This window comes from Natator depressus, chromosome 2 (genome assembly GCF_965152275.1).
Source record: "Natator depressus isolate rNatDep1 chromosome 2, rNatDep2.hap1, whole genome shotgun sequence".
Classification (NCBI taxonomy): domain Eukaryota; kingdom Metazoa; phylum Chordata; order Testudines; family Cheloniidae; genus Natator; species Natator depressus.
In genome coordinates, this window is record NC_134235.1 from 107,665,060 (window position 1) to 107,688,076 (window position 23,017).

Genomic DNA, 23,017 nt, shown 5'->3' on the forward strand with positions numbered 1-23,017 from the left:
TGCTGGGAGGGCTGAAGTCACAGTCTCCAGGGTGCCAGTGCTGTGTATCTCTCTGTATGTATGAAACTGCTGCTGGTGTGTGCCAATGCCCATGGTGACCCTGTATCACTACTAGCAGTTCCTTGTAATGGCTTCTTGTATGACTTCTTGGGCCCTGTCCCCTGATTCCTGAGATATTATGTGGAATGAGTGGCCTCAGGAAGATATGAAATGGCTTACTCTGCACAGTCCTGATGTGGTCTAAACTTCTTCTGCACCTCTTTACACAGAAGGTTATGATATAGCCATATTCTCTGTGGTAAATTACCTTGTTCTTTCAGGGTACCAGTGTAGTACTTTGGCTTTTCTCTTCTGTCTCCTCTCACATTTCATCTAACACCACTCCCATTTTTGGAGTTTGCAGATATTCTACATGGAACCATTTCTGTAATGTAATTTGATAGACAGCATAACCAGTAAGAGATTTTGGGCTTTCACTTGGGGGTTTAAGGTAGGATTTGTGTTAAGTTCCAATGTTTTTCTCACCTGGCGCCATGCAAACAAAGGGAGCAGAAGTCCCCTTGTCATTAATGTACACAATTGACCTTTTACTACCTGACAGATGCATTCAATTTCACAGAGCCTGGAGGACGGTCTAGAAATGCCATTTCCCATTGTGCTAACTAACCTCAGGTTGCTATTCCTATGCATTTAATAAATTCAGATTTGCTCCTTGGTGTTACATGCAAACAGAGGGCATTCAGAAGGATATGACTTTCAACAAAGCAACTGTTATGATACTTTGGCAAAAAAGGCAAACACTTTTTTTTTTAAATATTGAGTAAACCTTTGCACATAGACTATGTAAACCAGTCTACTGGGACTTTAGGGTTTTTTTACTCAATACTTCTGAGGTCTTTTCATGCAAGGTTTAAATGAGAGATACTACAGTGATATACACCTTAGAATTACTTAAGATAGTTTAATATGTATTAATTTTAAATATCAGGTAATTTGTTTCTTACAAAAGAAGACAATTCCAGCTTTATACAAAGCATCTGCTGCTTTTGCTCACAGCTGCTAAAGAAAGTTGAGCTTTCATGTCACCATTTCTTCTTTATATTTCCTAGCTCAATATTCTCAAGTCTCTCTCAGTGAAGTGAAATTGGTAGGTTAATTATTTCATTTAAGAGTAACAATTTCTATATTCACCTCATAGACTCATCAGCGCCTAGGCTACAATTAGCTAATGAGGGTACTGAAATCCTGAAAGATGAATATTACATTATTTCCTGTGTCTTAAATCTTGACACGGTGATTATACTCAGAATACCCCATAACACCTCAAGTTCCAATCCTTAATTGCCAATCATCATCTCTACTGCCAAATCTACCTCTGTACATGGTTCTTTCATATGCAATCTCCCATCTTTTCCTGTTTACATCAAAGACCACACATGTTTCGAGTACCTGACAGGCTGCACACATGTACTGCTATAATTTCATTCCACTTCCCACAATAGAACACTGCTAGCTAATTACTTAGACTGACCTTGCAGGATCCAGTCCTATTTGTCATCATTGGGAGTTGTTTTCAGTCAGATAGCTCTTTCAACTTCTATTAAATACATTTACTTGCAAAGCAAATAAGTAGCAATGCCGAAAAATAATTCTATTTATGAGCCCAGTACAAATACAATACAGGCATTTAACTGTATTGCAAACTTCTACAGACTGCCTTGTCAGTGACCTTCCTATTGATCCTGTTTGGCATTAAAAGCAAATTCACCTCCCTACTATTCCAACCCTCCTAGCAACTCAGTCCAGACTACCCTTGTTTGCCACAGTTAACCACATTTCTGACAGAGGTTAAAAACAAACAAACAAAACAAAACAAACACACACAACCCCTCCCCCCCACTTTCTAGTGAAGGTTGAATTTGAGAGCAACAAACACATTTTACATAAAACCAAACTGTAACTTATTGTATGTTTACTCCCATCAGTGTGCAGCAATTTCTTGATTCATTAATCCTAAACCCAATGCTTCAGCATTTCTTGTTTTTCTCAGGCAATACATTTCAAAATCATCAGACCCAGTCGTTTCCTAAAAACGAGAATCAGAATAGAACGAGATATAACACAGAACTCCCAAGGGAAAACATTTTCTTTTCATTTGCAACAAAATATGAACTTCATTGATGAACATGCATGTTATTTTAAATATATAGATATCATCCCCACTGGAAATGAAAAGCCAGGCTCACCAGTTGCAGATCAGGGAACTAAAATGGAATGAAACCTGAAAGTATCATTTTTCTGTAAGCTTATCTTTCAAGTTGTTGCCAGGACACTGAGTCAGCCTGTCAGACTAACAGAAGAAAGTGACCTCAACAAGCACCGTGAACCCTGGAGTTGCACAATTAAACTGAACCATTTTTATTCCTCCCACACTTGAGGCAAAGTCATAAAACTGTCTGTTTCTCTCTAAGCCTTTTGTCCCTCTTCCTTTCAGACACGTCTTCATCACTGGCACTGAGTTTCTAGTGAACTTCAGAAAAACAAAAACAAAAATAAGAGATTTGACAAAAATCTCAACTTTCCTTCTTTTGCCTTTTACCACAATATCTACGTATCTGCTCGTCCTCTTCTCTCACTACATCAATATTTGTGTGTATTAATCTTCCCTTTCCCTTCTTCCTTTTATTCTTCCATTTTTCTCCACAGTGGCAAAGCCAGGCAGAGTTCAGCCCCCTCACTCCCTCCATCACACCCATTTCCTCACCTCCTTCCCAAATAATCCTGAGAGAGGGCAGGGGTGTGCAGGGGGCTTTGCATCAGGCTCTTTGGTGAATAAGCTGCTTCAGGCGGGGCTGCTGCTTGCTCCTTCAAGGGGAGACACTGGTGCAGTAATAAACTGTCAGCAAGTCATTAAATCCCATTGATGCTGTGGGAGCCCCAACCCCACAATGCCACCCAGAGACATAGTCAGCCCCCTGTGCAGGGGATGGGGATGCAGTGAAAGGTGAGGTGGCTGCAGATAGAACTGGGTGCCTCTCTGTACCTGTTTTGAGTGCTGCAGGCAGGGTTTCTTCAGGAGACGGTTCCGTCCTCCTCCCTCAGCCTCAGCAGCAGCAAGTGTCTGAGAGCAGGGAACAGGCTTTGTTACTACTCTGGAGCCCTGGATCAGTGCCGTCGCTATAGAAACTGGCTGCAGCCTGAAGTGACACTGACAAGTGGCAGGGGGCCTGAGCTGTTCATTCAGGAATATCCTGGCCTCCTCCTACTGCAGCCAACCCCACAGCAGCCCAGCCCAGGGAGGGAAAGGGCCCAACCCAAGGTTGTTTCTCCCCATTCTCCCTCCTCTTCTAGGGGGTAGTCAAGCGCAGAGCATTACTCCCCCCCCCCCACATCCTTCCTCCAGTCTGATGTGCTGGAGGGCACAGTTTGAGGGGAGAGCCCCTTGTTCACATTTTGCCATCAAACTGAAAGGAACGTTGGGATGCTCTCCCTGCTGCAGATGAGCTCACTCCTTTCTGCATGCTGCCAGAGACAGCTTATCCCTGGGGCTCACAAAAAGAGAAAATGTTGGACTTGTACCAAATGGTGGATATTTGCAAACACTTCCCAGGGGAGAAACACCCTTAATGCACCAGCTGTGCATTTTAAATCCCTACCACTTCACATTATTCAGGGTGAACAAGGTGCCATACTATCCATTGGTTACAGAGATTTTTCAGAACCACAGTATAAACATTTCCAGCAGAGGCTGTGGTAGCCCATTGCGGGCCCCCAAGCAGGAATATTTTGGGCCCCTCCCACACAACACAAGAAAAAGCAAATAGGGCACCCCCTTGAGCTGCTCAGGGCCCTAAGCAATTGCTTAATCTGCTTATGCCTAGCACTGGCTCTGATTTCCTGCAGCAGCACTTAATAGAAGTGATGTTTCTCACAAGAGAAAAAGTGGGTATGTTTTTGTTTAAATGGGTGACCTAATGAATCAGCCCCCCCAGCCCTTCACCCCTCCTGGAGGCAAGTGTGAGCACACAGTACATGGGGTTTATCACACATTGTGGGGAATTGTTTTGTGGGAGTAGCTCATTATTCTCTAAGGGGAGCCCAATGGAGATTATCACTCATTTGTTATTCTTAATAATAATCATGTTTATTAGAATAATGGCTAAGGACCAACCAAGAATTGGGCCCCATTGTGCTGCGTGGTGAACAAACACAGGCTAGTGGATGCTCCCTGCCTCAAAGTGCTTTCAATCTAAATAGCTCAGGCAGACACCGGGTAGGGAAAGGGTAGACCACCCGCAGAGTGAACTGTGGGATGGCAGCAAATGTCATGTTAGATCCACTGTTTTTAAATGGGGGGGGGGTTAGTTAGGAGAGGATACGCTAAATGGAAAGGAAGGGAAAGGGGGTGAGACGGACAGGACAAGGAGGCGAGGGTAAGGGGGCAGGTGTGAAGGGAAGCGGAGGTGAAGAGACTGAGGAAGGAGGAGGAGGAGGAGGAGGGTTGGAACACAGCCAATCAGCACAGGGCAGAGAAAGTCCAGTCAGAACGAGAAAGTTCTCTGAATATATCCAAAGGTCTCTGCTTTGGCTGCTCCCGCAGCTCCTGCTACTGGCTGGAGTCTTCGGCTGGTTCCTCCCTGTGGTTTTGCCCTCAGGGCCACATGGGCATAACTCTCAACATTACACATAGCTGCATGGAGTTTCCCACGGCCAGCAGAGCAGTTCCTGAGCATAGTGGCTGCTGAGCCCAGCACTGGGGGAGCTGGGGAGATCCCAGGCCGCAGTGTGTCTGCCAATCCCTGCAGAATCATCAAGGCTGCAGTGGCTGGCCCCAGTGCCTTGCCTGCTGGGTCTGTGCCATGCTCATCCCCTGCCTTCCAGTCAGGCAGTATCACGCTCCAGCCCTGAGCTCCGCTGTAGCCACTGAGCTGCCCAGAGGAGCTGAGCATTCCCAGGAGCAGTTGAAGCCAGTGCCCTCCCTAGCCGTCCCCCAGCCAATTTTACACACTGCATGTAAGGTGTGTATGACTGTGGGCGCCACTGAATGTGGGAAATGTTCTGCTTCAACCACGCCAGGGGGTTTTGGGAGCCACAGCAGGACAGTCCCGCATAACCTGGGACTGTTGGGGGGTACGCATGGAGGTGCGCGTAGGGGAGGCACCACCTATGCCCTAGTGCTTCCAAAGTAGATGGGCGTCTCCCCTGCACAGTTCTGGATCCAGAGATGTGATTGGGGAGGGATGGCCCCAGTTCAACCCCATTTTACCCCCTTCCCTTCCCAGTTCAGAAGTTCCTGCTTTGGCTGGCTGGTTCCTGTCTGCTCTCCCCCCTTCCCCAAGACTACAATGTGGGGGAGGCCCTACTTGGATCCTAGTGTCCCCAAAATGAGGGCCTCCCCTCACACTTCTTAGTTTGGTTATGCACAGATGTGGGCTGGGGGGTACTTTTCCATGGGAGCCTCCTGCCCATGTGGGGTGTCACTCACCACCACCACAGAGCAGTGCTATGAGAGCCAAAAGGAAGTCAAAGGCAATTCCTATTCTTCCTCCTGTGCATCCTCCTCCTCTTCCTCCACAGGTTGTTCAATCCAACCCTGACTCCAATTTATGCAGGATGCTCTCATTTTATTTTCCCCTTTGAAAAGTTTTCTTCTCTCCCAAGCAAATGAAAGTTGATAATCATCCTTCTTAAATGAAAGATGGACTCTCTCTCTTTTCTCTTTCCTTAGTTTATATTGATTAACTTTGCTCCTAAATTTGCCAAATATAAGAAACCCAACACACAAGATACAACACCCAAGCTACATTATCAATCTTAGCTGCTGCCAGTGCTAAACTACTGGTGATGACTATTAAGTATCAGCATTGCAAGTCACTGTGAGTTGATGAATCTGTGCCAAGATCTGCCTACACATTTCAGACTATACTCCTCAGGAAGAGTTTGGCAAAGACAAGAAAGCCCTTCCTCTCTCCCCATGACTTCCTCACAAAACATGGGTTAAAGCAGAATTTTTGACAGATTATAGAACAATGACCAACAGCAGGAGGAAAGAGGGAGAAGTGAGAACAGAACAGAGTTGCTATGAAGGATTGGGGTCACCATCTACCAACCTACCTACCAAGGATGCCTGCTGAATACCAAACCTAGAGTGAGACAAATCCATCTGATCAGAGGCTGAATGGAATTGCTTTTTTACATTAAAGAACTCCTCTGATCTGAAGCACAAAGTGTAGGTTTAGAGAATGGGACATGTTGACCTTCACAGCCAAGGTGATATTTGCTTATTAATTCCCCATTTGCAGCAGTATTTTTACATACCCTTTGGTTGTCTGGAATTTAATTATAGTCTCAATAAATAAATTTGTTTAAAAATTAGCAAGTTAAAATGCAATTCATCTGAGATTTTATAGTAAAGAGGCCCTTCAAATTAAGACTGTAAAAATTTAAGAATGTGAACATTAGTTTATAATAAACTGGTCAGTTAGTCTCAAGGGAGAAGCACAATGTCAACAATACAATGCCTATTCATTTCAGTTATAAAAGAACTTCCCAGACAGTCTTCTATCAGAAAGATGATTCTATCCGATGATTTTAACCATATGGTTTTCTCCACATGCCCACAGGAATTAGAATTTGCAAACCATTGCCACATTTTCCTCCTTTACATGTTCACAGGAAGGGCTAGAAAAATGATAGAAAAGTGGACATCCTTGAACGCAGTACAGTATCTGGACACTGATAACACTAAACTCAAAAGTAGCATTTTCAATCTGTAATGAAATTTACTTTAAAAAGACTAGGACTATTCAGCTTGGAAAAGAGACAACTAAGGGAGGATATGATAGAGGTCTATAACAGTGGTTTTCAAACTGCGGGTCACGACCCAGTACTGGGTTGTGGAATGTAAAGCAATGGGTGGCGGCAGCTCTGGTCAGCACCGCCGACCGAGCCGTTAAAAGTGTCGTTGGCAGTGCTGCACGGCTAAGGCAGGCTAGTTCCTACCCATTCTGACACCGCGCTGTGCCCCAGAAGTGGCCATCAGCAGGTTCGGCTCCTAGGCAGGGGGGCCACGGGGCTCCAAGTGCTGCCCCTACCCCAAGCACCAGCTCCACACTCCCATTGGCCGGGAACAGGCCAATGGGACCTGTTGGGGTGGTACCTGCAGGCGAGAGCCATGCGGAGCCGCTTGTGTGCCTCTGCCTAGGAGCTTCGGGGGCGCAGCGTGGTCCGCGGTACCAGGAGAGGCAGGAAGCCTGCCTTAGCACCCCCACTGCACTGCTGACCGGGAGCCGCCTGAGGTAAGCCCATGCTCCAATCCCCTGCCCCAGCCCTGAGATCCCCCAAACCCAGAGCCCCTTCCTGCACCTCAAACCCCTCATCCCCAGCCCCAGCCCAGAGCCTGCACCCCCAGCCCAGAGCCCTGATCCCCTCCCGCACCCCAACCTCCTGCCCCAGCCCAGAGCCCCTCCCATACCCCAAACCCCTCATCCCCAGCTCTGTTGGGTTGCGGGAATCAACAGTTTTCTTCAACTGGGTCACCAGAAAAAAGTTTGAAAACCACTGGTCTATAAAATCATGAATGGTGTGGAGAAAGTGAATAAGGAAGTGCTATTTATCCCTTCTCATAACACAAGAACTAGGGGTCACGCAATGAAATTAATAGGGAGCAGGGTTAAAACAAACAAAATAAAGTACTTCATACAATGCAGAGTCAACCTCTGGAACTAGTTGCCAGGGGTTGTTGTGAAGGCCAAAACTATAACTGGATTAAAAAAAGAATTAGATAGGTTCATGGAAGATAGCCATTGATGGATCTATTAGCCAAGATGTCAGGGATGCAGCCCCAGGCTCTGGGGGGTCCCTAAGCCTCTGACTGCCAGATGCTAGAAATGGATGACAGGGAATGAATCAGTTGACGATTGTCCTGTTCATTCCCTTTGAAGTATCTGGCAATGGCTACAGTCGGAAGACAGGATACTGCGCTAGATAGACCATTGGTCTGACCCAGTGTGACAGTCTATACTATTATGATCACAACTTTTACAGAATATGGGTAATGTCACACCCAGTGTAGCCATTCTTATGTTCCAAGTGTTAACTATTTAATTTGTTGTCAACCCGTGAAGTAAGTAAGTTTTCAGATAGGGAAACTGAGGCATGACATTTAGGTGACTTGTCAAGCAGCACAGGAGTCCTCAGAATCAGAATTAAAACTCAGGTGCTTCTCGTTCCCAGTACTTTGCACAGTTCTCTCAAAAGATAGGATGTTGTTTTACCTGAAATGGGGTTCAACCCATGTGGATATACTTCACCTGGATCTTAGCCTTAGCCATTTGGCTCTTCCGGGTCCTATACATGTTTTCCATTTTTAAGCTTTTATTTTAAACTTAATTTTAGCTAAGTAAGAGTCATTAAGAGTCTTTTGGAGCCTATCATCTAGAATAGTGTTAGGAGGCAGTTCACTTTAATCCCAAACATGCCAAGTTGATGCAAACTGTTTTATGTTGCCATAGTTGAAATGCCGCCATTTCAGTGATGTCATTTTTAACCATCAGCATCAAATTTTGCAGCATTTTAAAGCCCTGGTTATCTTACGCTTTTTCTCTCCAACAGTCTCCCCTTCTCCTAACTCTGCAGAAGCCTCTCCAGGGTAAGGTGACCATACTTTTAAAATCAAAAGCTGGCTCACTTATAGCAGCATTTTATTAGGGTCACAAAATACTCAGACAAAAAACGAAGAACATTTAAAAAATAAAATAAAAGTGTGCTGGGGTTACCATTACCAGCTTCTGACTCAGCATCAACATGTGCTTATTCTCGGTGTGAAGGATTTTTTCCCGTAACTCAGTGTTCTGAGTGACTTCATTATGAGACACTGAGCAAGTGTTGTTAACGTTCTCTTTGAGCAAAAGAACGGCTTTGAAAGTGTCCACACTCTTCTGCCTTTTGTCCTCGCTCCAAATACCATTAATCACACCAAACACTTACTTAACTGGATTGTTTGTTCCTGGTAAACAGAGAACAAATCCTACTCAGTACAGCAATACATTTTAAAAAATAACCAAACTAAAAAACATTTCGACTGAGGAAATGGAAAACTCGGACATTTTCAGGCATCCTGAAAGAAGTTCTCAGGACACCATATAAAAATCTGGTGCTGTCCTGATAAAATTTTTCATTAGCATTGTCATGATTTGTATTGAAGTATGCCTAGAGGCTCCATCTGAATTGTGCTAGGCACTGCGCACACACGACAAAAACAGCCTCTCCCCTAAAGCACTTACATTTCAAATAAGCAGCTTTTTAGGGAGGGGACTGTCATTTGCTGTATACTTGTACAGGGCCTAGTCCAGTGTGGCCTTCAGGTGGTACCACAATATCAAAGTTAAATAGTAATAATTGTATAGTCTCTTTATTCGGGGGATTGGGTTTTGCCAGTTTTGTGGGGACAGAACTGAAGCATTGAAACATTATCACTATGTTGTACCTATTTTTTAAAAAAGATGCTCACAGCAACCCTGGGAATTAGAGACTAGTCAGCCGTATTTCAATACCAGGAACATTGGTTGAAAATGATAAGTAAAGAAAGAAAGCACCTACATAATATGATAGGGACAAACAAGCATGCCTTCTCTAAAGGAAACGTGCCTTCCCATTCTACTTCAGTTATTTGAGTATATTAACACAATACTGGATAAAGAAGATCAGATATAATTTATTTGGTCTTTCAATAAGACCTTTAACAAAGTCACTCACAAAAGTCTATTAAGGAAATTAAATAGTCTTGGGGAGAGAGAGAAAGTGATGTTATGGATTAAAAACTGGCTAAGAGAAAGCAAAGAGTAGGAATAAATGGTCAATTTCAACATGACAAAAGGCGAGCAGTGGGGCATCCCCAGGATCCATATTAGGATTGATATAAAATATATTTATTTATAATTGAGAAAAGGGAGTGAAATAAGGTGGCAAAATGTGTAGATGACACTATATTTTTTAGTCTGCAAACACTAGAAAGATCTAGGCACCTTTGGAATATCTCAACCAAGCAAGGTGAATGGACAACACAATGGCTAGTGAAATTCATTGTTGAAAAATGGAATGTAATACATTCTGAAAGGAATAAATTAAACTGCTCATACAACTTACTAGGTTCTAACTTAAATGTAACCATCCAGGAAGAAGACCCAGACATCGCTGTGGACAGTCAACCCACAGCAGCTGTCAAAAAGCAGACAAAATGATGGGATGTATAAGGAATGGGATAGAAAAATCATACTGAAAATATTATAATCTGCTATACATCAACTATCTGCCTTCACCTGGAATACTTTAGTCACTTCTGGTAACCCCATCTCAAAAAAGAGGGTGATAAAATGATTAGAGGCTTGGAGAGAGAGTTCTGTATGGAGACACTGAAAAGGATTCGGGCTGTGAATGGAAGAGATGCATAAGAGGGGACATGATGGAGGTTTAAAAAATATGTAATGGTATCGAGAAAATAAATCCTGTGTTCCTAGTCAGCATTTTTCATAATACAAGAACTAGGGGGCTTCCAGTGAAGTTGAAAGGGAACAAAGAGAAAAGGAAATATTAAGATGAGAGCATCTAGTTACATTAGATAGGGTGAAAGCAGGGATAATCAGACTGAGGCTCGGGAGCCACAAGTGGCTCCTTAACGTGTCTCCTGTGGCTCTTTTTGCAGCACACGATATTAAAACAAGTGTGTGATTTAATTATTAACCAGTCAGAATTTTAGTATGTTATTAACAAATTGTATTGTTTTTAGTATGTTATTAACAAATTGTAGAATACTTGGTCAGTCAGAAAATTATATATGTATAGTAAACGAAACAATGAATTCACACTACTGTGGCTCTTTTGGATAATGTTGATGGCTAATTTGGCTCGTGAACCACTGAAGTCTGAGTGTCACTGGTTTAGAGAAAGGATTAGATAGCATAAAACGTTTGTTAGGGCATATAAACCCAGATATTTTGGAGCATACACCAACCGCTAACCGATGAGGGTGGTGGTGATAAAGAAAAAACTTCCCTGTGGGCAGGTATGATGGAGCGCAGCGCTCACCGCTAGTCTGGCACCTCCCTCTGGTCACTCTAGGGATTAGCTCTCAAGGTCAACACCCCTTCCCATGGTTGCACGCCATCATACTATCTCTCTCACGGATCTGCAGCTCCTCTCGCCCAGGAACCACAGTGCCCTCTTCATGATTCAGACCTCCGGCCAGGTCACTCAGCGTTCACCCCTTCCAGGGTACAGTCCTTCAATTCCCCGTCACTCCCACAGTGGCTCCGGCAATCATCCAGTTCACTGCCTCACCAGTGCCACTTCTCCAGTGGCGGGTAGGGGAACCCGGACCTGCCCTCTACTCTGGGTTCCAGTCCAGGGACCCTCGACCCAACAGCTCTGGGCTTTCCTCTCCCAGCCCTCGCTGCTCCTTCCTTGTACTGCTTCCCACAACTCCAGGTGTCCCTCCTTGCCCTGGGTGTACCAGAGCCAAACCCTCCTCTCTCTTCCCAGGGAGTGACTGCCCTTTCCCAGCAGCAGTCTCTGTCTGTTGCCAGCTTCCTGGCTTTATGGGCCCCGCCTATTCCTGCACAGCGGAACCTGCTTGCAATCAATTCCCTGCTCCTTGGCTCTCCCTCCAGGTGGAGTTAGTAGGCCTACTTGGCCACCTTAACCCCTTCCAGTCCTTCCATCACAGCAGGTTATTCCATTATGGAATTTCCTCCACCTTCTTCTGAAGCATTTGATCGCTCTTATAGAAAAGATATAGGACTGGATGGCCACTGGTCTGATCTGGAATGGAAATTTCTACCTTCCCCAGAGATGTGAATACCCACGTGGATATCGGAGACTGATGTCTGAAGCAGCAATAACTCACACTCCACACCTGTAACCCCTTGGAGAACGTTTTTTGTACAAGACAGGGTGCTTGACCAATGGCTTGGTGGTTGGGGGCCAGGGCAACAGAACAAAGGTGCCAACTCTTCGGACATGGCTGACAGATCTGCTTTTTCTGGGTAATTGTAGCACTCAGTCTTTGGCCTCATGTCTGACAACAACCAAAGGCATTCAGGTATCTGAGCATAAGCATATCCCATCAGGAGTTATTGCTGTTCCAAATGCCACTTTAAAACCCCCAGATATGGACTGAATTTTAATAAACTACAGGGAAAACACGCATGAAAATACAAAGTAGGATATATAAACTTTCTTTAACACCATAGAGCCCAAAGATTACACTTAATATTGATTTAAATAAAAACAAAAACGAAAATATTTGCCCAAGAGTTGAATATTCAGAAGTGCCTAAGGAACCTAATGAGCCTAAGTCACTTAGGCTATGTTTACACCTAACCCACCACAGCCGCACAGCTACAGCACTGCAGCTGCACTGCTGCAGTGCTTAGTGTAGCCACTCACTTCAGTGACGGGAGGGGTTCTCTTGTCACTGTAGTCAATCCACCTCTCCTAGAGGTGATAGCTAGAGCTGTCTACACTGGGGTTAGGTCGGTGTAACTATGTCACCCAGGGATGTGGACTTTTTGCACCTCCTGAGCGACATAGCTGGGTCAACTTAACTCGTTAGTGTAGACCTGGGCTAAGGTCCAGACCCTCAAAGGTATTTAGATGCCTAACTCCTATTGAAATTTCACCTCAGAATTCTGTAATCCTTGCTCAGGCAAAATCCTCACTGAAGCTGGCAGGTGTTTTGCATAATAATTAAGATTTGGCTCATTTTATTTATACATTTCTCAGATGATGGGATTCAGCAGAAGACCGTAACTGTAGGTTGCACAAGAAAGCAGGAGCTCAATACAGATTGGGAAAAAGACGATAATATAGCGAGACTTGGGGCAGACACATGTCTAAAGATATTCAGACAGTTGAAAAATTACCCTCCCACAGTCATTACTATATATAAACTTGTGTTATACTTTAAATTTAATGTCAAATAACAGTACTTTCACTTTATAGTATTGCACGTATCACTTTCACAATATAGTACAGGCTACATGATCCAAACTAGTCCTGGTACAGTTAGCTCTGTTCACTGCAGAGGGATCAACATTTTTTCCATGTTATTTGTACTATTTTTAAAAAAAAAACAAAACCCTGAGATTTTAGAACAGACTGGTTCAATCTGTCCTGCCCTTTGAGAGATACAAATGTGCCCATCTTTTCTTGACAGATATAAAAACCAATTACTGGCTCACAGCTGGGGTCCGTGCAGTAATTCAGTATCAGCAGTGACTGTTTCCCTTTGTGTTCCCCTCCCACAGCAAAAAAAAAGATGATGGCACAGCAACAACAGTAATGACCAAAAAAAAAAAAAAAAAAGTGTAACAAACCCACTCTGGGAGTCTTGTTGTCACCACTGCCCACCATCTAGTATAATGTTTGGTTCAGTTTTTTCCTTAAAAACAGAAACACAGATTGATTTCAGTAAAAATGTGTGTGAATCATTTAAAAACTGGGAAAAATTATAAAAATATATATAGATCTAATAGTGGCTCAGCATCTGACTCTACATTTATCAGAGTGATGTAAAAATTGGTAGAATTCACAGTACACTTTATTATATTGCTTTTCTTTAGGTACTCTGGTTCCCAGTGGGGTATGTGTGCCATGTGATGCAGAGGTGTTGCTGGGGTAATATTAATTACTCATTGTTCAAGAATAACAAGAAACTGTAATGGCCATAAACTGCCTGATCACACCTTCTTTCTTTAAACAAGTACTGTTATTGTTGTTATTAATTATTATTTTCTTTTTTGCATTCAAACAGGGGTTCTCTCTTTTATTGTTCAGCTTCCTCTTATTTCTTTTCCATTGCTTAGGTACAGGAGGCATTAGCTCATTGCGTACAGGAAGACAGCCTTTGTAAACAGAACAATGCAGAGTGTGTGGCTCTGCTTTGGAGCGATCAGTATATGCTGGACAGTAATTTCCCTAACTGAACTGATAGCACTCCATGACTCCAGTAGTTCACAATTACAGTTCTAAGAACAGCGTTGCAATATAATACACTGAATTTTTATATGGTGTTTGTCTTACAAAAATATCACAGAATGCCTTACAGTAAGATCTGTCAGAGGGCTAAGGTGAAAAGGAAGAGGACTAAGACAAGATTTAAAGAGAGGAAATGATTCAGTGGCTTAGGGGAAGTTGGGGGAGAGGAGAGAGAGTTTCAGATAGATGGGTCAGAAAAATGAAAAGGCTACTCTGAAAGAGAGTTTTAGAAGATGTCTGTATATTTTATATTTAATTTTGACCTTTGATTTATTTTTTGTATTAAGCATATAATGATTTACCAGATACGCACAGAACATAAAGTCACACCTTTCCACATGACTAATAAGCAGCCATTAAAAGTTTCAGGTGGGTGTTTCCTCTTAGTCCCACAACTAATTGGTAGTGTATGTAGATAAACCAATGACTAGACTTTTACTTTTCAGTTCGTCTTTAAGGGCCAGAATTGGGTTTAGGATAGTTAATCAAATTGACAACCTGTGTGTACTCTCACTCTCAGTTTTTAAGTTGCTGGCATCAGAAGATGAATAATTTTTTTTGTTACTAGTTCCAGAATTCCTGTGGATCCTTAGATACTGAACCAAAAGGGTGTGTTATAGAAGTTACTCGTTTGTAACGGATGATGGTTGTGTCATAGGAATTTTGCAAACTGACTGTCATTTTGAAAAGAATAAGATTTTGGCTATTGAATGACTGATACCCAATAGTCCATGAAGAATTTTCTTTCTTTGCTCTCCCGTCTGAGGTAGACACAGCCTATTCATCTGCAGTTAGTGGGAGTAAGAGTCTTTATAAAGCTTGGAGATTATTTAAAAATCAATTGAGCTCTTTCTAGGCCATGTTTGCACTACGGGTGCTACAGTGGCATTGGTTGCAGCACCTTAGCTATGCTGCTGTAACCCCATAGTGTAGACAGACTACAGCGATGACTGGGGTGTTCCCACAGCAGCAGAAAATCATCTCCCCAAGAGCTGGTAGGTAGGCGGAAGGAAGACTGCTTCCATCGACCTAGCTAATTTACACTCCTGAACTCCATGGCTATGTCAACCTAACTTTTAAGTATAGACCAGGTCTTAGTCAAAGAAATTGACGGAGAGTTTTAACTTATTTAGACAAAAGTGGGGAGTGACTGGTACCCATATAAAGTGCCAGGAGCACAGGGATAGGGGGATAATTAGAACTTCATTTTTGTGAGATCATGGGCTCCATGATTTTCATGTTTCAATAACTGGTCATGTTAAATGCAACTTGATGGCATTTCTCTGTTTGGCTGTAACATGATAATTTCTGAATGATGCATCTGATTAATTCCAAAATTTCAGGGAACGTTCTAGACATCAATGGGCAGAGTCTTATCAACTTTGATGAAAACTAGGAAAAAATGGGGGACACACAGAGCTTGGAACGGCGAAAGCTCCCTGAAAGTGGCTGGGGCCACTGGCGCCTGAACTGTGCCCCATCCACTGTGCCACCCCTTCCTCCTGAGGCCCTGCCCTTGGGCAGCCCTTTCTCCCCAAGCCCTGCCCTCACGCTACCCCTTCTCCCCAAGCCCCCATCCTCACACTGCCCCTTCCCCAAGGCCCCACTTCTGCACTGCCTCTTCCCCTCCAAACCCCCCACCCCCCACGCTCGCTCCTGTCTGCCCCTTCTCCCCTGTCACTGGCCCTTATGAGTGGTAAAAAGTGATGGGGCCATGGCCCGCACCCCCCATTACGGCACCCCATACAGAGCCCCTAGCATCTGGTTAACAGAACCACAGTTTCAACTACATCTTTAGATCAAAGAACTTACTGATAGAAGAAATTAACACATTCCAGCATAACAATACTCTTCATCATAACCCTGCTCATGTCCCAATTGAGTTTAAAATATTAATAGCCTGAATAAAAAGAAAGGAACCAATAATAAGAATTGTGGTGGGAAAGGAGGTATGGGAGGCAGGAGGGATTCAGGAATGGGGAACCGTAGCATAGGGAGGAAAGGGGAACTCATGCAGAACCCTTGGCACGAGTGGGATGGGTGGCAGTGGCATGGGGGAAGCATCAGAATTAACTTTAAACAAAATAGGTTTTATTTTGGCCCTTTTGGAACCTTATTGGTTACTGAATTCTGTTACCTGTCCTTAAAACACGCTCAGCCCCTGGGGTGCTATTGCAAGCTATTTTTCAAGGACACTGTTGGATTCCCCAAAAGCTTTTGGATACCTACATAGCCAGTCTCAGATGACCAGCACAGCACCTTATTCTCTTGGACATCCAGCTGGCTACCGATCCAAATATTTGTGACTTCCAGGCTTGATTACTACAACACATTTTATCTAGAAAATAATCCACACAGCCTCAAAAAGAGCCAACTGGTGCAATATGTAGCAAGTCATCTACTTAGCAACCTAGATAGCAGCAAACACATGAGCCAGGATATCACTCTCTGCCCTGGCTCCCTATTAAATGCAGAGGCTGGAACCCAGTGTAGAGGATGGGTCTGGGCTCCCCTACCAACCACCAGGAAGTGGCAAGGGTGTTGGTGATGCCAGCCACACAGCAGGTCTGGAAGGACTTAGAATTCCCCGGAAGGGGAGGACATTAGTGACCTGGTTGGAGGACCAACCATGAAGTGGAAAGTGAGTGTGGCCACAGAGCAAGACAGGATGGGGGAAGACACCACCAGAGGGAGAGCGCAAGCCGGGGGGGCTAATTACCAGGACAGCCAGCAGGAGGCACTGTTAGTGGTGAGTGAACCCCAGGACACTGTATTATAAATATATGCTATCATCAGAGGTGAAAGTAAGCCGGTACGCCCCGGTACAGCGTACCGGCAAGAGCTGGTGCGCCGTCCCGGGCTGGATCGGCTTCCCCAGGCGCAATTTAAAGGGCCTACAGCGGCTGGAGCCTCCGGCCCTTTAAATTGCTGCCAGAACCCCGCTGCCGGAGTCCTGGGGTAGCGGCGGCGGGGTTGGGACGGAGATTTAAAGGGCCTGGGGTGGTAGCGGTGGCCGAGCCCTGAGCCCTTTAAATCATCCCCGGAGCCCCGCCGCCGCTCCCCAGGGCTCCGGCAGGCTCCAGGGACGATTTAAGGGGCCCGGGGTGGTAGTGGCAGCCGGAGCTCCGTCCCCAGAGCCCTGCTGCCGGAGCCCTGGGGAAGCGATGGCGGGGCTCCGGGGACGATTTAAAGGGCCCAGGGCTCCGGCCGCTGCTACTGCCCGGAGCCCTTTAAACCACTGCCAGAGCCCCCGGCTGCCACTGTTACCCCGGGAAGGGGGAAAGAGGCACTTGCCGGTACAGGGTGGGCCGAGGCTGGCTCTGATCCCCCAGCCCCGCCCCTTCCTCCCGAGGCCCTGCCCCTTCCGGGGGCCAGAGCTGGCCCCAGCCCAACCCTGTACTGGTAAGTCCCTAGACTTACTTTCATCCCTAGCTATCATCAGGCTTGCACACAGGAAAAAAAAAGCCTTTTATGTCTTATAACTGCAGTACGAGGCCTTCTTTACTGCAATGAAAAGTCAAAAGGGACATTTTTTTCCCCTTTAATCTCCCAGGGCTTTGTTTTGAACACATCAATGAAGATTCAAATATTTTATTGAAAGTCAGTACAACTGATGTATGAAAAAAATGTCACAATCCCTATGTAAAAGTGACTTTTGTATGCCTTGTGAGTGTTCAGTTCCCTACTTTCAAAGCCAATGTGCTGGATAGAAAAGAATACATTAGGGAGGCAACATATCACCTTAGAAAACTCATTGCAAGTCAAACACCATAGTACCAGATTACCATTTATTCCAACCGTTTATTTTCTGTCTATTTCCAGTTACTGATCCATGAGAGGCCCCTCCCTCTTATGACTCCAGGACTGCTTACTTTGCTTAAGAGCCTTTAGTGAGGGAACCTTGTCAAAGGCCTTCTGAAAGTCCAAGTACGCTATATCCACTAGATCACTCTTATCCACATGTTTGTTGACCCCCCTCAAAGAATTCTAATAGATTAGGGTAAGGCCTGATTTCCCTTTACAAAATCCGTGTTGACTCTTCAACAAATCATGTTCATCTATGTGTCTGATAATTCTGTTCTTTACTAGAGTTTCAACCAGTTTGCTCGGTACTGAAGTTAGGCTTACTGGCCTGTAATTGCCAGAATTGCTTCTGGAGGCTTTTTTAAAAATTGGTGTCCCATTAGCTCTCCTCCAGTCATCTGGTACAAAAGCTGATTTAAAGGATAAGTTATATACCACAGTTAGTAGTTCTGCAAGTTCATATTTGAGTTCCTTCAGAACGCTTGGTTGTATTAACTGTCTTTTTGGTTGGCTAAGTTATGCAATGGCTTAAATGTTGAGAGAATGATTCAGAAACATTGCAGGCATAGAACTGCACACATTCACAGGCTTAATTTGAACACACAATTACCATTATTATTCATGCAGTTACCATGATTGCACACACAACTTAGGTAATCATGTGTGCAAATCATCAATACAGCATTTAATTGGTTTTTGTACGCATAGCTTCAGTGTTGTGCATGCAAATGAAACACACAAAGGTGTGTCTAAACTGTTTGACAAGTAGGCACTTTTTGAATTAATCTTTTCAATGTAGGGTATCAGAGGAAGCCAACAATCTAGGAGTGAATCTGGCCTTGAATGCTCTTGACAGCTTGTTGCTGGTCAGATCACCTGGAAAATTTGCTTGGAAATGCTATTTATTTTTGCCTATGTATAAGCAACATTAAACAGTATTTTTCTGTGTGCTATCCAGTCTATGGTCAGACAGTGTGCTGTTGCCACCTAGAGTTGGTTTGTCAAAACAAATTTTATTTTTAAAATGAAAATGACTATACTAACCCTTCAACTTCCTTATCCCAAAATAAAACCCTTGTTACTGAGGGTCCAGTCCTGATGGACAAAGCAGACAGTAACGTGAGGAGAAAGGCAGGTCTTCTCAGGGTGTGGAAGAACGTTAAATCAGCATTTGTAAAATATTGTGCAATACAAGACAGCAGGAGAGATATAATAGAAAACCAAATCCCTGCCAAAAATATGAGTGTGTGTATGGAAAGGCAACTTGTGATGCTATGAATTCCTGTAGCTAATTATACCTTCCATATTAGATTTAGGATTCTGCTAGAAAAGCATTTCCTACCATACCACTGCTTCTTGACATCTGTTGATTTACCATTCAAATAATGTAGCGTCATTGATAGTAGGTATACCAACCTCAGTATTAAGACATTCTGCTTTGACAGTCAGCAATTAAAATCGCACAGCTTGTGTTGCTCCTGCAAAATCTGAAAGTATGTATGTGGGGCATATGTAGATCTGTGCTGTAATGGTTACAGTTTTGTTTTCTGCATTCTGCACTTTTAAATGTCTAGGACTCTGCTGTCTGCGGAGGCAAGTGCCATTTAGTGAGGCAGAGTTAGTGCAGCATGTTAGAGAGGGAAGACACACACTATACTCTCTCATGGAGTTTTGACTTTGATTCCACCTTGATTTGTTGTTTTCCTTCACCTAAAACAAGTAATTGACACTGACAGCATCTGGAAAATAACATGATGAAACTGGTATTCCTGGAAGAATATTACCTTTCTCCCCAAAAAATATCTTGGTCTTTTTCCCAAGATGAGCAAAAAATATAGAGTTTAGAGTCTGAGATGTAGCAGGTCTAACCTAGCTACACTAACGTAGCTCCCTGAAAAGCCATAGGATAATCCTTAGACCTGAAAGCATCATAACAAAGCACAAGAAACAAATGTCATGTTCTACCTCATTTGGGTGGTTTTGACATTTTAAGTTTTGCTCTCAGATTCATGTGACTCTAGTTTCCCTTCTGCTTTAATTATATGTAGGCTAAATGACACAGCTAATAATACCATATTCAGGGAGATTTCTACAGGGGATTTCTCATCCAACAACAACCACTGAGGATCCTACAGCTTTGCTTACTAGCCATGAACGGAAAGGAAAGGTCACAGCTTTTTCCTGCCCACCATGATCTCGTTAGTCTGCATCGGGCCAGACTGAGGATATTGGGGGAAACTAGGGAGAAGATTCTTTAGGAAGATACCATATGTGCTTGAGGTCACCCAGCCAAAGAAGTGGAGTGCTTGTACCAGGGCCTGTGCATAAGTGCCATCATTCTTAGATCAGTGGGACTACTACTTGTGAAGTAAGGTACTTTGCAGGGTGAAGAAGGGAAACAGATAGAAGTTCAGCCATTTCAGAATTTAATTTAGAAAAAAGTTTAAAATCACACAAGAAATACAATTTTCAGAAAAGCCAACGTCCATGTTATTGATATTGGAGACCACTCACATATTAACTGTGGCGAAGGTTGCCGAACAATTTATTGGAAAGATTTGGCTACTTTCCAAATTAAATTTTCAATACTACTGTATGTGGGAATCCAGATGTTATCCTCTGCACACCATTGAAGCAAAACATTCCAAAATGGCTATTTAAATGTTTGATAAAAGTTTAATCAGAAATCAAAAACAGTTTCCCAACCATCAGGCTCTTTGACCTTTATTATGATGTTAGAAGAGATAGAGAAACGATAAAGCAATTTATAATTAACTGGTCTGACCAGAGAGGATGATCTTTGGATCAAGATACTCTCCAGATTATACTTAACCTATGTCATATGAAATGTGCAAGAAGCATCTGTTCTTTTTCAAATGCAGACAAACAAATCAAACCAAAATCAGTATCAAATGTAGATCCTGTTGTATTTTAAATAGGACCAGCTGAAGAGAGAGTAATGTGGGATCTATTACATGTCACATAAAGTTCACGATTTACCAGGAAGTCTAACACCTTAAAAATGAATAAAACCTGGGCAAAACAATATAGCCAATCAAAATCCCAGAATCATTAACAAAGCACAGACTGGCAGAAACCCCAGCCCTTTCCAACCTCAGAATAACAGTATAAGACGCAAGAGCAGGAGGGAAACAGTGACAGCTGAGAATGGAAGGGGCCAGTATCAGTGAGGTTTTACTTTTTAGAAAGGGGGCAATAGCTGTGGTTTTGAGAGATTTGGAATAAGATCCAGTAAAGAGAGATCTTCAGCCTGTCTGCCTGCGGTATTTATACAGCACCAGTCACTATTGTATATAACTCCTCCGGCTACCTCTCCACCCCTGTGGCCACCTTCTCCCAGAGAAAAATATCAAGGAGTGAGACATAATACCTGCTTTCCCAAGCACTGGACACTTCTTTTCCTGGCTCCTTTGGCTATGGAGCCACTAGGACTGACCAGACCCACCCAGGACAGATCAGTGGGTGTCAGCAATAAAATCTGCACTTCACACCTTCAACCATGCAGCTCTTAGCTCCTCTAGCTGCTGCTCTATCCCTGTAGCTGGCTCCACCCAAAAGCTATCAGCCAGGCTGAGTTTTTAAATTTGCTTCTTCTCCCCAGCACTGACGTATCATTACAGACGTTAATGGTCTTTTATTGATTATAAATTCCACTCAGCACCTGCTGGAATATCTGTTAGAGGAGCATGTAGCAAAACAAGAGTTTCTGAGGTAGGTACCTGCCTGCACCTTGTGCTTGTTGAATGGCTCCTGATGGTGAGTTTATGTTAACTTACTCTAAGGTTATTTGAGGATGCAGCCAAGGTGGTGGTGGTGGTGAACTGTGAAGATACTGGCTTCAGATAAGTTGTGCCACTCACCTGACTACTGGAGAAGATTTTACTCCATAACCCATCGAAAAGAGCAGGTATGTGATCACCCTTGATCCACAGCATGCTACAATTTTCCCTGCCTTTCACTGAAACATGGCATGAGCATGATTACATCCTGTCTATGTTATTGGATCCATGGCTCAAAAATGCTGTCTGTTTTCTTCTTCAGAGATCAGAAGGACCTTACGTCAATACAATCAAAAGCCGACAGTAGATGATACAACCTTGGCCCAAAGCGCTTACAATTTAAAGGGGCCAAGGAAGCAGAGGAAAAAGTGTACAACAGCCAAGCAAAGTAGCCAGGATGATACTAAGCACATCAACTTATTACAATTACTTATTGTCAATGTTACTTTCTCTTTTTTTAAAAAAAAACTTGTACTGAAGCCGCTGCCTATGATACAGTCTAGAAATATTATACTTAGATTAACAGTGCATCAGCAACCCTAGCCAAAGCTTTCCATTTTTCATTTCTCCATTTTTTACTGCTGAGCTGCGCACCACCTGTTTCCTTCACCTCCCACTCAAAAAATCAGTGCTTCCCCTTTCCAGCTGTCATTTGCATCATAGAATTTTTCTGACGCTACCACAAAGTGAGCACTCTCATTCTGTGGTCCGTGGCACGGAGGAAGGCTGTGGGGGCGTGTGTGCCCCTTAGTTTTGTGGTAACCATTCCAGAGAGTTGGGGGGCCTAGCCGGATGCTCTCTTTCCTGTCCAGTTGCTCCTGATAGTGCTGCCTCCTCATGAAGTTAGGGCCTTGTTATAAGCAGCCCTTGGGGAGGAAAAGTCCACTGTGGAACTAGGGACCCCATAGTCTTGGGCCAGAGTGTCTTGAGTCATTAGAGGAGCTGGGTGCTTTCATCCTCTACCTTTGAATACTCCGGCTGTTGCTGTCTCCCCAGGGAAGGTTAGCACCATTATAGGATACTTATTAGGAGGTGGGGATTGCAGCCCCATGTAGTCTGGGGAAGGTCACTGAGGGGTCAGGTGCCCCATAGCTCTTGGGAGTCCTCGCTGCTCTCTGTGCTGCCATTGTATCCTCATGGTAGCTTGAATCTTGTTACATTCCCCATCTGGGGAGCAGGCTACAGGGCTTTAGTTTGGTTTGAGAGGCAGCGGGAAGCGGGGGGGGGAATTATCAGTACATTAAAATAATATAAAAGTAAAAAAGTAAAAAAAATAATATATATATATATATATATATAAAAACCTTTGAGATGAGATCATTTTGTTCTTTAACGTCCATGGAAGTGATGGGTATCCAGAGTACTAGAAAAGGCGAATT

At 43.8% G+C, this 23,017-nt stretch overlaps 1 protein-coding gene across 9 annotated transcripts in view; it reads right to left on the bottom strand.

The window, feature by feature from the left end:
* Window positions 1–23,017, bottom strand: part of RNF182 (ring finger protein 182) — a 61,384-nt gene that overhangs the window by 31,205 nt on the left and 7,162 nt on the right. For 3 of the 9 annotated variants that reach the window (XM_074944814.1, XM_074944810.1, XM_074944818.1), the window contains exon 1: window positions 3,044–3,232. The exons of 1 other annotated variant lie outside the window; for it this stretch is intronic. The gene's annotated coding sequence lies outside the window, so the exon portion shown is untranslated. 5 more of the 9 variants (XM_074944816.1, XM_074944811.1, XM_074944815.1 and 2 more) reach the window with 4 other exon arrangements.